This window comes from Scyliorhinus torazame, chromosome 9 (assembly GCF_047496885.1).
Source record: "Scyliorhinus torazame isolate Kashiwa2021f chromosome 9, sScyTor2.1, whole genome shotgun sequence".
NCBI classification, from domain to species: domain Eukaryota; kingdom Metazoa; phylum Chordata; class Chondrichthyes; order Carcharhiniformes; family Scyliorhinidae; genus Scyliorhinus; species Scyliorhinus torazame.
Genome location: NC_092715.1, coordinates 28765944 through 28779681, shown reverse-complemented (window position 1 = coordinate 28779681; position 13738 = coordinate 28765944).

Genomic DNA, 13738 nt, shown 5'->3' with positions numbered 1-13738 from the left:
AAGTGGAGTACCACAAGGATCTGTTCTGGGGCCGTTGCTGTTTGTCTTTTTTATCAATGACCTAGAGAAAGGCGCAGAAGGGTGGGTGAGTAAATTTGCAGACGATACTAAAGTCGGTGGTGTTGCCGATAGTGTGGAAGGATGTAGCAGGTTACAGAGGGATATAGATAAGCTGCAGAGCTGGGCTGAGAGGTGGCAAATGGAGTTTAATGTAGAGAAGTGTGAGGTGATTCACTTTGGAAGGAATAATAGGAATGCGGAATATTTGGCTAATGGTAAAGTTCTTGGAAGTGTGGATGAGCAGAGGGATCTAGGTGTCCATGTACATAGATCCCTGAAAGTTGCCACCCAGGTTGATAGGGTTGTGAAGAAGGCCTATGGAGTGTTGGCCTTTATTGGTAGAGGGATTGAGTTCCGGAGTCAGGAGGTCACGTTGCAGCTGTACAGAACTCTGGTACGGCCGCATTTGGAGTATTGCGTACAGTTCTGGTCACTGCATTATAGGAAGGACGTGGAGGCTTTGGAGCGGGTGCAGAGGAGATTTACCAGGATGTTGCCTGGTATGGAGGGAAAATCTTATGAGGGAAGGCTGATGGACTTGAGGTTGTTTTCGTTGGAGAGAAGAAGGTTAAGAGGAGGCTTAATAGAGGCATACAAAATGATCAGGGGGTTGGATAGGGTGGACAGTGAGAGCCTTCTCCCGCGGATGGAAATGGCTGGCACGAGGGGACATAGCTTTAAACTGAGGGGTGATAGATATAGGACAGAGGTCAGAGGTAGGTTCTTTACGCAAAGAGTAGTGAGGCCATGGAATGCCCTACCTGCTACAGTAGTGAACTCGCCAACATTGAGGGCATTTAAAAGTTTATTGGATAAACATATGGATGATAATGGCATAGTGTAGGTTAGATGGCTTTTGTTTCGGTGCAACATCGTGGGCCGAAGGGCCTGTACTGCGCTGTATCGTTCTATGTTCTATGTTCTATGTTCTACTTTATCTGCAGAAAGATAACCACACGGGCTAAACTAAGGAGCCTGAGGCAATCTGTTCCATACAGGTTCGCAAACATTAGAATGACTGTCAGCTTGATGTTCTTCTGCTGCCAAACTGGAATCGTATAACTTGACAATGTTGGGACAAAATGTCACATTTGAAGCAATCCCTTGACCATCATATCAGCCATTTTCAGGGTAGTAACCATTCCTCACCCTCAGTACGTATGATCAACATGCAAAATCTGTTGCCACGCTGTGTGTATGATAATAATATAATCTTTATTAATGCCACAAGTAGGCCTACATTATCGCCGCAATGAAGTTACTGTGGCAATCCCCTAATCGCCACACTCCAACGCCTGGTCGGGTGCACAGAGGAGAATTCAGAATGTCCAATTCACCTAACAGGCACGTCTTTCGGGATTTGTGGGAGGAAACAAGAGCACCCGGAGGAAACCCACGCAGACACGGGGAGAACGTGCAGAGTCCGCACAGGCAGTGACCCAAGCCGGGAATCGAACCTGGGACCCTGGAGCTGTGAAGTAACAGTGCTAGCCACTGTGCTACCGTGCCGGCCATGGGGGTGCAGGAAGGAAATTTCTCCCACTAGGTCAATGAGACATACGGACAAGGAACAGGATTAGGCCATTATCATAGAATTTACAGTGCAGAAGGAGGCCATCTGTCCCATCGAGTCTGCACCAGCTCTTGGAAAGAGCACCCTACCCAAGGTCAACACCTCCACCCTATCCCCATAACCCAGTACCCCCACCCAACACTAAGGGCAATTTTGGACACTAAGGGCAATTTAGCATGGCCAATCCACCTAACCTGCACATCTTTGGACTGTGGGAGGAAACCGGAGCACCCGGAGGAAACCCACGCACACACGGGAGGATGTGCAGACTCCGCACAGACAGTGACCCAAGCCGGAATCGAACCTGGGACCCTGGAGCTGTGAAGCAATTGTGCTTGCCACAATGCTACCATGCTGCCCTTCAGCCCCTCAAGCCTGCTTCGCCATTTAATAAGATCGCGGCTGATCTGATAGTAATTTGCATCCCTCCTATCCCCGATAACCTCTCACCCTTTTGCTTATTAAGAACCTATCCACCTCTGCGTTAAAATATTCAAAGACTCTGCTTCTGCCGTCTTTTGAGGAAGGGCGTTCCAGAGATTCCCGATGCTCTGAGATAAAATAATGTCACCTCATCTCTGTTTAAAATGGTCACCTCTCCTTTTTAAACAGTGACCCCCGAGTCCAAGATTGTCACACAAGAGTAAACAGGAGAATGGGGATGAGAAAATATCAGCCATGATTGAATGGTGGAGCAGACTCGATGGGCCGAGTGGCCTAATTCTGCTCCTATCTCTTATGGTCTCATGATCCTCTACACATCCACCCTGTCAAGACCCCTCAGGATCTTAAAGGTTCCCATCGAGTAAAGTCACAGGGGATCAGAGGGGAGGTGGTAAGATGGATACAAAACTGGCTCGGTCACATAAGGCGAAGGGTAGCAGTAGACAGGTGTATTTCTGAATGGAAAGTTGTGACTAGTGGTGTTCCACAGGGATCTGTGATTGGGCCTCTGTTGATTGTAGTGTACATAAACGATTTGGAGCAAAATGTTGCATGTCTGATTAGTAAGTTTGCGGATGACATCAAGGTTGGTGAAGTGGCAGATAGCGTTGAGGATTATCAGAAGATACAGCAGGACATAGATAGGTTGGAGACTTGGGCAGAGAAATGACAAATGGAGTTTAATCTGGACAAATGTGAGGGAATGCATTTTGGTAGGTCTAACATAAAGGGGAAATATACCGTAAATGGTGAACTGTTAGGAATATAGAAAGTCAGAGATATCTGGGCACGCAGGTCCACAGATCTTTGAAGGTGGCAACACATGTGAACAATGTAGTCAAGAAATCATACGGAATGCTTGTCTTCATTGGACGGGGCATCGAGTATAAAAACTGGCAAATCATGCTACAGCTGTGTAGAAACTTGGTAAGGCCGCATTTGGAATATTGCGCACAATTCTGGTCGCCACACTACCAGAAGGGTGTGGAGGCTTTGGAGAGGGTGCAGAGGAGGTTTACCAGAATGTTGCCTGGTCTGGAGGGTGTTAGCTATGCGGAGAAGCTGAATAGACTCGGACTGTTTTCATTAGAATGACGAAGGTTGAGGGGTGACCTGATAGAGGTCTACAAGATTATGAGGGGCATGGACAGAGTGGATGGGCAGGACTGGAGTGGAGGGGTCAGTCACCAGGAGGCAAAGGTTTAAGGTCCGTGGGGCACAATTTAGAGGAGATGTGCGAGGCAGGTTTTCTACACAGAGGGTGGTGAGTGCCTGGAACTCGTTGCCAGGAGAGGTTGTGGGAGCAGATACATTAACAGAGTTCAAAGGCATCTTGACAAACACATGGATAGGATGGGTATAGAGGGATACGGCACAAGGAAGTGCTGAGGGTTTTGGCAAAGGTTGGTATCATGACTGGTACAGGCTTGGAGGGCCGAAGGGCCTGTTCCTGTGCTGTACTGTTCTTTGGCAACATTCTGGTAAACCTCCTTTGCACCCTCTCCAAAGCCTCCACATCCTTCTGGTAGTGTGGCGACCAGCATTGTGCGCAATATTCCAAATGCGGCCTTACCAAGGTTCTACACAGCTGCAGCATGACTTGCCAGGTTTTATACTCAATGCCCCGGCCAATGAAGACAAGCATTCCGTATGATTTCTTGACTACATTGTCCACATGTGTTGCCACCTTCAAAGATCTGTGGACATGTAAACAGCGACATCAATCTTGTTTTGGACAGGAGGAACATCAGTGCAGGTGTTGACCATTTGGCCCTTCAAGTCTGCTCCACCATGGCTGATTTCGTTGAGGTCTCAAGCTCCACGTTCTTGTCCGTCCCCCCATAACCTTTGACTGCCTTACCCAACAAACATCTGTCTAACACAGGCTTGAATAAATTCAAAGACCCAGCCTCCACCGCCCACGGGAGATGATAATTCCACACACCAATGGCCCTTTGGGAGAAAATGTTTCTCCTTATCTGTTTTTAAAGGGTGACTTCTTTCTTTAATCTATGCCCCTTAGTTTTTGTCTCCCCCCCGATAAAGGAAACATCATCCCGGTATCCATCATCAAGACCCCTCAGGTACTGATATCTTTCCATAAGGTCGACTTTCATTCTTCTCAATTCCAATGGGTACAGGCCCAACCCCTACTGAGGAAAGATGTGGTGGCATTGAGACAGTTCAGAGGAGGTTCACTGGATTGATTCCAGAGATGAGGGGATTGTCGAATGAGGAGAGATTGAACAGTTTAGGCCTATACTCTCCAGAGTTTAGAAGAATGAGGGGAGATCTAATTGAGGTGCACAAGGTGCTAAAAGGTATGGATAAAGTAGACGGGGAGATGACGCTTCCTCTTGTGGGGCATTCTAAAATGAGAGGTCATAACCTCAGAATAAGAGGTAGCAAATTTGAAACAGATCTGAGGGAAAACTACTTCTCCCAAAGGGTTGTGAATCTGTGGAATTCGGCACCCCAGAGTGCGGTGGATACTGGGACAGTGAGTAAATTTAAGGCGGAATTAGACAGATTTTTAATTGGTAATGGGTTGAAGGGTTATGGAGAACGGGCAGGACGGTGGAGTTGAGGCCGAGATGGGATCAGCCATGATCACATCGAGGGTGTTAGGCTCGGGAGGCTAAATTGCCTACTCCTGCTCCTAGGTCATGTGTTCCAGGGAGGAGATGCTCTGGCTGATTTCGCAATCCAGCTCTTGGCCTGTCACATTGTAGATAGCAGATGAGGAACATATTTTCATTTTTTCATTTCACGATAGAATGGCGGAGCAGACTCGATGGGCCAAATGGCCTAATTCTGCTCCTACACCGGATGAATTTATGAGACAAATCCTTCATCCCACGAATGGGCCCAGTGAACCTTCTCTGATCTGCTTGTAAAGTGATTTTTTTTTAAAATATCAAAACCATAACTGCGCCTAATGGTCCAGGTGTGACATCACAACCTTCTGCACGGTTGTGCCTCTGTGACCGTGCTTCAGAAATAAGATACTCAAGATGTTGGCCTCCCCCTCTCAACCTCTTTATAGGTCCGTCCCGCCCACACTCTATTTTGAGCGTCTATTTCAGTCAATTAGTAATATTCCTTTAAGTACTTCAGAAGGTGACATGTGGAGTATAATGTGGAGATGCGTGAGGTTTCGGCCTTGGCCGTAAGAATAGAAAATCAGGACATTTTTTTTTAAAAGGCGTGAAAGACTTGCAAACGTTGAAGCTCAAAGAGACATGGATGTGCTCGTACAAGGAAAGCAGAAGGTGCAGCAGGCACTTGGGAAGGCAAATAGCATGTTGACCTTTATTGTCTGTTGAGGGATAAACATTGGCCATCATACCAGGAAGCACAGACCTACTCTTCTTCAAAATAATAACACGGGATCTCTTGCGTCCACCTGGGGGGGGGGGGGGAGGTAGGCCTCAACATTTCATCCTGCAAAACAGCATCTCTGGCCTGGCATGTCAGCCTGGATTTCTGCACTTGAGTCCCTGTATGGATGTGAACCAGGAAACTTCTTACCCAGAAGTAAAGGAGCTGATGCACCACAGGTTCATTAAAAAAAAAAGCTGCTGTTATTCTCCTCAGAACTGAGAATGTTAAGGGGAGATTTGAAAGAAGCATTTCAGATTACGAAGCACTCTGAGAAAGCAGGAGAAATTATTCCCACATCCAAGATGGTCATTAATCAAAAGGTTGCCAAAGGCTTCAGATTATTGGCAAAAGAGCCACAGTGGAGATTCAGAGACTGGTATCTTTGAACACAGTGAGCAATTATGATGTGAGTGCACTTCACGGCCTGAAAGGTTGGTGGAAGCAGATTCAATAATAACTTTCAAAAGAAAATTGAATCCATACTGATAAGTAAAAAAGAAACAGTTGGCGGGCCAAGGGGATCGAGCAGGGGGAGTGGGAGTCATTGGTTAGCTCTTTCAAAGAGCAGTCCATGATGGGCGGAATGGCCTCCTTCAGTGGCTAACTAGTTTTGTGATGAAGGACTATCTGCTGACCACTGCTCCTCCATCTTTGTTCTTTGTTTGTTCATACTCATTTGGAACAGATGGTGAACCTTTCTACATAGCAACAGTGCTCAAAAGAGTAATCAATCATGTGCCATGGGCCAGTGGTGCAATAGATAACGAACCAGGAGATTTCAGGTTCAACTCCTGGCTGGCTCGGAGTTCAGCATTCATAGGCGGCATGCTAGCACAGTGGTTAGTACTGTTTCTTCACAGTACCAGGGTCCCAAGTTCGATTCCCGCTTGGGTCACTGTCTGTGCGGAGTCTGCTCGTTCTCCCCGTGCCTGCGTGGGTTTCCTCCGGGTGCTCCGGTTTCCTCCCACAAGTCTCGAAAGACGTGCTTGTTAGGTAAATTGGACATTCTGAATTCTCCCTCCGTGTACCCGAACAGGCGCCGGAGTGTGGCGACTAGGAGCTTTTCACAGTAACTTCATTGTAGTGTTGATGTAAGCTGACTTGTGACAATAATAAAGATTATTATTATGGAGAGTATGATGGCCTTGGATGGAACCAACACTTGTTTTGTTATTTATGTATATATATTACATTTAAAGTGGAACAAGATTATTTCTTCTGTCAGAAATACTGTTGAGGCGATATCGCCATGGATTGCCAGGAATGATTTTAGAGGTTAGCGTAATACACTGGGGAACTTGCATCCTTTGAAGGTAGAAGGAATTTTATTTTAACATATATATTAAGCGTTCATGGGACGTGAGCATCAGTGGCAAGGCCAGCGTTTGTTCCCCATCCTTCGTTAATATGCAGCTCAGTGAAGGAAGCCCAGAGGGCATCTGACTCCCACTCAACCAATGAAGCCTCCCTTTGTTCAACAGCTGGAGCCTTATCCCTCCACTCTAGCGAAAGGGGGCCCAAGACACACAGAGAGACAGGGAAGCACAGAAGGGCAGTCAATTAGTGCGTGTATACCAGGGAGTGCAGAGAATGCCTTATCTCTCGAATAAGAAATCGGGGAAGCCTGCGGGGAAACTGAGTTCAGGCAGCTCGTGTGTGCTCTGAAACTGAAGTAATAGCAAGTTTAGATTATTGGCTGTCTTGGGGAGAAATACCAGATGAAAAGCATCTAGAAAATGCTCAGAGGCACGCTGGAAGAAAACTGAGTAAAACGGAGCTAAGCCAAACAAGAAACTTTAGTGCTGAGACAGTGATAAATCTTCACTGGGGTTTTGTGCATGTAAGGGTATTGCTGGGATAAAGGATATGTGAGTTTGAATCATTTTCTGCTGTCTATATTGAAATCGGTCCGACTTTTTGTCTGGTGTAATATAGTTCAGTTTTCTTGTTTAATAAATGTTTTATTCTTTGTGTTAAAAGTACACTGGCAGACTCTTGTGAATGTGTTCAGTAACTGACGGTTTCTAAATCAAAAAGAAAGCTCAGATCTGCCAAGCCACGTTTCACTCTCGGGTATGATTTGCCCAGTGTTACCATCCACTGTGATTATAACAATACGCAGTCCTGCCCTTCTTTGAAGCCGGTCTACACTATCGCCATAACATCATGTTCTCATGTGGCCATCTCCACCTTCAACTTACCAACCTTACTTACCATACGCCTCACATTCACATAAATGCACAGCAACCCTAAATGTAGACTCTATTGCTTCTCCATCATACATGGACCCGGCAAATCCCACACCGTTTTTCATGCTTTTCTATTTCCTACTTTCCATTTGCCTTTCTATTTCCTGCTTTAGCGCTATCCGTCTCTCCCTCTGTGGAATTTGCTGGTCCTTTCTAGTACCTTCTCCACATTCCCACACTCACAAGAGGCTTAGGGGTCTACAGCACAGAAAAGGCCCTTCGGCCCATCCTTCCTATGCTAGCCAAAAACAACCACCTGACTATTCTAATCCCATTTTCCAGCACTTGGCGCATAGCCTTGCATGCCCTGGCATTGCAAGTGCACATCTAAATATTTCTTGAAAGTTATGAGGGTCTCTGCCTCCACCATTCTTTCAGGAAGTGAGTTCCAGACTCCCTCGCCCCTCTGGATTAAAACGTTTTTCCTCACGTCCCCTCTAATCCTCCTGCCCCTTACCTTTAATCTGCCTCCTGGTCATTGAACCCTCTATCAAGGAGAAATGTTTCTTTCCGTTTACTCTATCTGTGCCCCTCATAATTTTATTCAATCATGCTCCCCCTCAGTCTCGTCTGCTCCGAGGAAAACAACCCCAGTCTATCCAATCTCTCTTCGTAACTAAAACTCTCCAGCCCGGGCAACATCCTGGTAAATCTCCTCTGCCCCCTTTCCAGTGTCATCACATCCCTCCTATAATGTGCATTCCAGAACAGCACTCAATACTCCAGCTGTGGCCTAACCAACGTTTTATACAGTTGCAGCACAACCTCCCTGCTCTTAAACTCTATGCCTCAGCTTAAGGGACCGGTGTATATGCACACCAAGGCCCCTCTGATCCTCTGCATTTCCCAGGGTCTTGCCATTCACTATGTATTCCCTTTGCCTTGTTTGTCCTGCTCAAGTGCATCACCTCACACTTATCCAGATGAATTCCATTTGCCACTGATCAGCTCATCTGACCCATCTATATCCTCCTATAATCAAAGGCTATCCTCCTCATTATTTACCACCTCACCAATTTAGTTAGTTTAAACCCCACAAGGAAATCAGTCCCAAGTCTGTTCAGGCGCAACCCATCCAGCCTGCACAGGGCCCATCTCCCACAGAGCTGATCCAATTGCCTCAGGAAACTCAGGCCCGTTCCTCCTGCACAATCTTTCTGGCCGCACACTTACACTCCTGCCTCTCGGACATCCCTGAGCCAGTTGGGTTCTTGTAATTCTATCCAGAACTGAAACGGAAAGCGCAGGACTTTTAATGCTCTATTGGGAGGCTTAAAACGTTCAGTCAAGGTTTCCAGGGCAATCACAGCTGGTGGTGACATTAGAGGACAATTAACAAGTTCACTCGGCCTTTGACGCCCAAGTCAGGTTGCAGCTGCTGCCACGGAGTTGACAGAAAGAAAGGATTTCTGAAGATCCGTGTTTTTCTTTCTGTTTTAAAAAAAAAAGCATTTCGAATTCCTCTTGCCTTGCTGCCGGAGGTCGGTGGAGCATCTTGAAGGCCCCGTTCTGGAGCCAAAGGTGCGCTCAGTTTAGCGCCCATCGGGATTCGCATCAGGACATGTTGCAATGTCACCTTGGACATCTGCTCCCTGTTAACGGCCAGCAAATGGTGGGTCAGTCACACGGTTTCGATTCAATGCAGGGTGGCAGACGGAGCAAGTTCTGGCTGACTAGCGATGAGGAGTAATTATCCCCCCTTTTCTCTGGAAGCTGAAATGGAGAGCACTCCAATTGCTCATGCAATATCATGGGATCAACTTCGCCTTTATCGCCAGCAGAGACTCGAACCATCCTATGCAAATCGCTACAGATGGTACATACAGTATCCCAGTTCATTAAGCATGCCAAAGCAGCCAGCCTTGAGTACTTTGGGACCTGAGGCATCTCCACTATGCATGAGAGAAGCACAGTTAACCCCCCCCCGCACACACACTCTTGACGGCAGAACGCAAGTTGGCCCATCAAGAAGAAGCGATGATTGACAGGATTAGTACGGATTGGAACAACTTCAATGCAAAATGAGAAAGGAAGTCTGCGGCGAATATCTGAAACCAGAGGTAAAGGCAGCATGTTTGTGATAGCAATGGCTAAGAAGCTGGAGAAACGTATTCTGGATTGAGCCCAACGAGGCATCCTTTGGGGAGGTCCAACTGAACCAGAGGCATTGAAGTGAAGGATGCCTCCAGATCAGGCAATAATTCTCTCAAAGAAAGAACTCCTCAGAGCACCATGGCTGGCTCGCAGCCCACTGCCCGCTGACACACAAGAAATTGTGGAATAAATTAGACAGCAGGGAGAAGGTTGCATTTTATTTAACTTGAAAGGTACGGTTGCAGGTTTGTGCTATTTATACACGAAAAATAGTCCAGAGAGAAATGTTTGCATTTTAAACAGCACCTTCTCCCCGTTCATCTCCTCCATTTCACATCTAACTGATTGCGCTGAAGTGCAGTGTTTGTTGTAATGTCGGTGAGCTGGACAGCCATTTTGCCGGACAGCTCGGCATTGAAACCCGCAGGTTCGCGGCGGTTTTTCCTCAGTGAAGTGAACTTTGTCGATTAAATGGGGCTCGGGCTCTCTGAGGTTCCCCCCCCGGCCCACTCATTCCTGACTGCACAGAGACCGCATTTCAAAGATCCTGGGCGGGATTCTCCATCAGCCGATGCCGAAATCGGAGCATGCATTCGGGCGGAGAATAGCTCCCGACACTGAAATAGCGGCAGGTGCCGGTTGTCGTGTTAATCACCCTGGGGTAACACGGACTGCAACTGGATGCAGTTGTACTTGAAAGTAGACTGCAAACTGTGATGTTGGTTCAATACGCTTTATTGAACTTGTTAAGCAGTGCACACAGTTCGCTGTGGGTTTGACACTCTACTGATCTAAGCGTGCTTACTATAACTAACTAGACCAGACTAGCTCTGAGCCACGTGTAGAAGGTGCTAACTGATATATACACCCTGACTGTCATTACAGTTGTCACCTGTGGAAAGAGGCAGAGTGTTGATGCCTCGTGTGTTTTATAGTGGGAGACCACCTTCTAGTGTTCTACCTGGTGATTGGTTGTCTTCTGTCCTGTGTGTTGATTGGCTGTACTGTGTGTCTGTCACTGCCTGTCTGTATCTCATTATGTGCATGAGTACATATCATTACACCGGTTTGATGCCGAAACGCGATGCTCCGTCTCCTCAAAAACGGCATCAATTCAACGCTCGCCGTGTGTAGTTGCAACACCGTTCGCATCTCATTAGTGGGCCCACCCACGGTGCTCCGCTTCCGATGGGCCGAGTTCCCGACAGCGCGGTCCACACAAATCGTGAACCTGGTGTTGTGGCTGCTGAGAGAGAGAGGGTGCATAGACAGTGTCCAGTACTGCCATACTTTGCTAACAGCCATGTCGCTGGCCGGGGGGGGGGGGGGGGGGGGGGGGGGCTTCTGCCAGGGCTGGGGCAAGCAGTGGGGGGTGGCCAGGAGGTGGACTGTGAGGTCAGGGTGGACGGGCACGCAACACCATTACCACAGCCGGCAAGGCAGTCATGCGGCTGCGCCTACCGCTGGCAGCCAGATGGGCAGACGAGAATCGGAAGAGTAAACTGTGGCTTTAATCAGCTAAAAGACACCTGCTGGCAGCCCGTCCCAGAATGAGGGCAGGGCTGGAGGTTAGCTACCTTTATACTTGAGCCCGAGGGGCGGAGCCAGCAGGGACAAACCCAGACATGTAACAAACAGTAAGAACAGTAAGTATAATAAGTAAGAACAGTATGTAAAATACAATACCACATTCACCCCCTGTTAAAAGAAAGAGTCCGGCGGGGGTGAAGTGAACGGGTTGAATTAGAGATCAAGTCTGTCGGGGGCTCTGACCTTCCGCTGTGATCGCCTCAGTCCCGGCTGTGGTGAGGACACTGGTGTCGGATGGAGTGTTGGGGCCTGCGTATCCAGGAGCGTGTTGTCTTCCGGATAAGTAGGGAGACGGTGTAGAGTCATGAGTAGCAACGGAGGGAGACAGTGTAGAGTCAGGGGTAGTGGTGATGGTCGCTGGGGAACCTGCGGGTGCCATGTCTCGAAGGGAGACTGTGCCCGCCCGCCCATCATGGTGTGCACGTAGGCATATTGAGGGTTAGCATGGAGGAGAAGGACCCGTTCGACCAGGGGATCCGACATGTGACTCCTCCCATTCTTCCGGAGGAGGACGGGCCCTGGAACCGTCAACCAGGACTGGAGCGAGACCCCTAAGGTGGACTACCTGGGGAAGACAAACATTCTCTCGTGAGGTGTAGCATTGGTGGCGGTACACAGGAGCGACCGGATGGAGTGGAGCGCATCGGGAAAGACCTCCTGCCAGCGGGAGACAGGGAGACTTCTAGACCGTAGGGCAAGAAGGACGGCCTTCCCGGCCGTCGCGTTCTCCCTCTCCACCTGTCCGTTTCCCCTGGGGTTTGTAGCTGGTAGTCCTGCTTGAGGCGATGCCCTTGCTAAGCAGGAACTGACGCAGCTCATCACTCATGAAGGAGGAACCCCGATCGCTATGGATGTAGGTGGGGAAACCGAACAAGGTGAAGGTGCTGTGCAGGGCCTTGATGACTGTGGCAGAGGTCATGTCAGGCCACGGGTTGCCGAAAGGGAATTGTGAGTACTCATCAACGATGTTGAGAAAGTACACATTACGGTCAGTGGAGGGGAGGGGCTCTTTGAAATCGGTGCTGAGGCGCTCAAAGGGGCGGGAGGCCTTTATTAGGTGTGCTCTATCCGGCCGATAGAAGTGCGGTTTGCACTCGGCGCAGACCTGGCAGTCCCTTGTCATGGTCCTGACCTCGATGGAGTAAGGCAGGTTGCGGGCCTTGATTAAATGAAAGAAACGGGTGATGCCTGGGTGACAGAGGTCAATGTGGAGGGCCCGAAGTCGGTCTACTTGTGCGCTGGCACAATAGGGCATCTGGGGGCTCATTGAGCTTCCCAGGTCGATACAAGATATCATAATTCTAGGTGGAGAGTTCGATCCTCCACCTTGGGATCTTGTCATTCTTGATCTTGCCCCACTGCGTATTGTTAAACATGAAGGCAACCGACCGTTGGTCAGTGAGGAGAGTGAATCGCCTGCTGGCCAGGTAATGCCTCCAATGTCGCACAGCTTCCACAATGGCCTGGGCTTCCTGTTTGACGGAGGAGTGTCGAATTTCAGAGCCCTGGAGAGTACGGGAGAAGAAAGCCACGGGCCTGCCCGCCTAGTTGAGGGTAGCGGCCAGAGCAAAGTCAGACGCATCGCTCTCCACCTGGAACGGGATGGACTCGTCTACAGCGTGCATCGTGGCTTTGGCAATATCTGTGTTGATGTGGTTGAAGGCCTGGCGGGCCTCAGCCGTCAGGGGAAAAATGGCGGATTTAATGAGTGGACGGGCCTTGTCCACATAATTGGAGACCCACTGGGCATAATAGGAAAAGAACCCCAGGCATCTCTTCAGGGCCTTGGGGCAGTGGAGGAGGGGGAGTTCCAGGAGGGGGCGCATGCGGTCGGGATCGGGCCCTAGAACTCCGTTTTCCACAACGTAGCCAAGGATGGCTAGGCGGGCTGTGCGGAAAATGCATTTCTCCTTATTGTATGTCAGGTTAAGGAGCTTGGCGGTGTGGAGGAAATGTTGGGGGTTAGCGTCATGGTCCTGCTGGTCATGGCCGCAGATGGTGACATTATCTAGATACGTGAACGTGGCCCGCAGCCCGTATTGGTCAACCATTCGGTCCATCTCCCGTTGGAAGACCGAGAGCCCGTTGGTGACGCCGAAGGGAACCCTGAGGAAGTAGTAGAGGCAGCCATCTGCCTCGATGGAGAGCTGGTGGTACGCAGACTTCAAGTCAATAGTGGAGAAGACTCGGTACTGCGCAATCTGATTGACCATGTCAGATATGCAGGGGAGAGGGTACGCATCGAGCTGCGTGTACCGGTTGATGGTCTGACTGTCGTCGATAACCATCCGGTGCTTCTCCCCAGTTTTGACGGACGCAACTTGGGCTCTCCAGGGGCTGTTAC